Genomic DNA, 4,235 nt, shown 5'->3' on the forward strand with positions numbered 1-4,235 from the left:
TCAACACTTGGAAAAAGCAGGGTAAACCGACTCTGCAAAAGTCAAGTAAAGGTATACGAACAGTGACAGGAGACGAAATAAAATTCGAAGGAGAGGTAATCCTGCCCATTAATTTAAATGGCACGACGAAGAAATTGAAAATCTTCGTAATTATAGAAAGTGAGAACTTATTGGGAATTGACTGGATTGAAAAATTCAATCTTTGGGATAATCCAATGAACGCTCTTGTAGAAAAATAACCAGTTGCACCCCAACATCAGAAAATATTAAAAACGATCTAAAAAAGAAATTCTCAGAAATATTTACTACTGGACTGGGAAGATGCAATAAATTAAAGGCTTCGTTCGAGTTAAAAAAGCATGAAACACCGGTGTTTAAGAAAAAACCGAATGTACCATTCGTCAGTTTAGACAAAATAAATAGCGAGCTAGATAGACTCGAAAAAGCAGACATCTTATAAAAAATCGAAACTAGCGTTTGGGCAGCCCCTACGGTGTACGCAAAAAAAAAGTTGGAACACATTCGAGTCTGCGCAGACTTTTCTACGGGCCTAAACAATGAATAAAAAGACCACCACTACCCTTTATCAAGCCCTGAGGAGATATTTGCCAGACTAAATGGTGGCAAAATTTTTCAAAAATAGATTTGTCCAACGCCTATTTACAAATTCTGATGGAAGAAGAATACTCAAAGATATTATGCATTAACACGCACAAAGGATTGTTCAAATACGACCGTTTACCCTTCGGGATAAAAGTCGCGCCGGCGATTTTCCAACAAGCAATGGATACAATGCTGAAATAGATTGTGCTTGTGCATACCTGGATGACATAATCATCAGGAGCGCGTCCATAAGTTAATACCAAGAGCAATTAAAAAAGTATTCACAAGAATAAACGAATATGGATTCAAGGTGAAAGAAAACAAATGCGAATTTTGTTTAGACGAAATCAAATATTTAGGGCAAATAATAAATAAAGATGGTCGACGCCCAGACCCGGAAAGATCGACAGCAATTAAAAACATGCCGGCACCATATAATGTGACGACTCTACAGAGTTTCTTAGGTCTCGCAAACTACTACCAAGTATTTATCAAAGGAATGCACGAGCTAAAACCTCTGCTTAACGAGTTATTAAAGAAAGAAACATCATTGATAAGGACAAAAGAATGTCAAGACGCATTTGAGAAAATTAATAAGACGCTGACGTCCGATCTATTTTTAACCTATTACGACCCAAAATTAGAAATAAGTGTTGCGAGCGACGCGACCTCATATGGTATAAGAGCATGTATACAGCATATCCTGCCAGATAGATCGAAGAAACCTATAGCGCACGCCTCCAGGACACTACTTCCGGCAGAAAAGGCTTACTCTCAAATAGAAAAAGAGGGGTTAAGCATTATTTTTGCAGTGACGAAATTCCACCGTTACCTGTACGGGAGACACTTTATACTGGAAACAGATCACAAGCCCCTAGTGACAACCTTCGGCTCAAAAAAGGGCTTGCCAGTATATACAGCAAATCGCCTACTCTGTTGGGGTACGATCTTGCTAAATTATGACTTTCAAATAAAACATCTGGCTTCGAAAAAAATAGGTCATGCGGATGGCCTGTCAAGACTTATACCGAAAATGGAGGAAACCCTTGAAGAGTCAGTAATTGCAGCTATGTGTTCCAATTATGAGGAAAAAAACATGGTGGCTAATATAATAAAAGAATTACCAGTCACGTTAACAAATATAAAAAGGGAGGCTGAAAATGACGATGTCATCACAGAAATAAAGAAAAAATAAGGGAAAATGATGAAAAAACGCAAAGCATATTTTCCGTATGCAATGCTGTTTTATTATATAGTGAAAGAGTTGTTATCCCGAAAACCTTGCGGAAAAAGAACTTATGTGATTTTCATGCAGGACACTCTGGTATAAAAAGATGAAGGCACTTATGCGGAGTTACGTTTACTGGCGTAAAATGGATGTGGATATTGCACTAACAGTAAACAAGTGTAAAGGTTGTGCGTTAGCCGCAAAGGCACCACTGATAGTCCATAAACCTTGAAAAAACTGACCATCCATTTTCAGGTAAAACATATAACTACACAACCGTTACATCCTTGATCAAATGGATTAACGGAAAGGTTCGTAGACACGATAAAGCGTGCACTTAGAAAATCAATAGGGACCCCGACGGATAAAGCATTACAACAATTCCTGCAAATATACAGGATAACTAAGAACTCAAATACTCCGTCGAAATTATCGCCAGCAGAATTAATGTTTGCTAGAAAAATAAAATCATCATTTAATAAATTAATACCAAAGCAAGTAATCGTCCATCAAACTACGCACACATCACGTAAAAGGTTTAAACCTGGTGATCGTGTATATGTTAAATGTATGAAAAATAATATTTCATATTGGGAGTTTGGTACGGTAGATAAATGTATCGGTTACTTGGTCTAAATGATAAAAGGTCCAAAAGGGATACACAAAAGACATCAAAATCAATTAAGAAAACGTCATATAAAGGACAACGAACATGACAAACCTGATGAAAAGGAAGATCCAATTGATATACTACACAAAGCGTTTTATATCGAACCACCATAAACCATGCCCGAACCGAGAAGATCAGGAAGGAAAAGAAAGTTTACAGAACCAATTATAATGAACCCCAAGAGAAAAAGATATTGAAATCTACACGACTTGAAATCTTGGGAGGGGGGTGTTGTGGAGACGCCCACTAATAACATAGGTGGGTGAGTGATATATATAAAGGTATCAATCACCAATACCGGAGGAGTTCTGCAACGACCGCCAAATAGGCAAGACACCTATGTTGCCTTCAGTAAGACATGCAACACGCCACCTGCCAGAATATCTCCAACTTAAGTATATCTGAAGACATGTAAATATGTATATAATTTTTCTGCCTAATATATTATTGTTATACCTTTACTTTCCGTGTTCTTGTTAATTATTTGTGCAGACACAACAGTTACCCTCACTGGTATTCATACTAGTTAACATAATTTCTACTTACTGGCGTAGGGTCTCAATATATAATACAATAATCTCAATGAGGATGATAAACGGTAATATCACACTGCAGCTGTCAGTGTCTCCAAAAGTATGAACGTTGGTGTTTTATCAACCATTCATATAACATATATACAACCATCTAGACAACGATCAGATAAGTTCAAATAAATTCAACTATGTTTGAATGAAAAAGAATGACTTCTAAAATAGTAAAGTTAAGAGTCTCAGCATTAAAGAAAAACTTTCTCAAATCAGAAGTACTATCGCTATAAAAAAATCTTATTGGTCAAACAATACTGAATTTCAGGAACTTACCGGCTGAGTATTTCCCTAAAATATCAGCAGTTTCTATCAATAGCAGTGAAGTTCAGTGAAACTATTTTGCAGTGATACAATGCTAGCAATCCACAATGCATTCATGATGTTACTTTTTTTACTCGATGTTGCCAAGAAATGTTGTTTAAAGTCTGATGATCACGTCGTTATCAAATCCTTATTTAAAGTCATCAGCTACGTTCGAGCATCTGCCAAAAATATCCTTGCTGCAATCGAAGTTGGGTTTGAGACGAAAATTGATTTGCAACATGCAACGCGATACCATCAAAGCAACAGTATGGCCGGATATGAAATAGCACGTTATCTACTGAACCCTGAAAACTCCGTTGTTGTTCTAGGATAATAGGAAGTATCAATGTGATATGGTGTTTGACTCCCAAAATATGCTTTTCTGGATTCCAAAGCGAATATTGCAAAAAAAAATGAAAATCTTGGTAACATCTTTAATGTTGCTGTAATATGTAGATAATTTCTTCAAAATAGTGTTATAGCAAGTAAACTAATATATATATATATATATATATATATATATATATATATATATATATATATATATATATATAGATAGAGAGAGAGAGAGAGAGAGAGAGAGAGAGAGAGAGAGAGAGAGTTTCAACTATAAAAAGTTTTCATTAATATTATTATCTGGAAAATAATCGGGTCTTCCCTTTTAGTATACTTTTATTATTGTATCGATCTATCTATCGATTAGATCCATCTAGCTAATTAGTTAAAATTAAGACAACTAAAAAGACTAAGCTAAGCTTAGCAAATTTAACCTGACTTTATTTCTGTTTGAAAAAACGTTTTCTTCTGATCTTCTATAACTGCAAACACTGCATAAACTAAAGGC

Source organism: Euprymna scolopes, chromosome 1, assembly GCF_053919585.1.
Source record: "Euprymna scolopes isolate OS-2025 chromosome 1, ASM5391958v1, whole genome shotgun sequence".
Classification (NCBI taxonomy): domain Eukaryota; kingdom Metazoa; phylum Mollusca; class Cephalopoda; order Sepiida; family Sepiolidae; genus Euprymna; species Euprymna scolopes.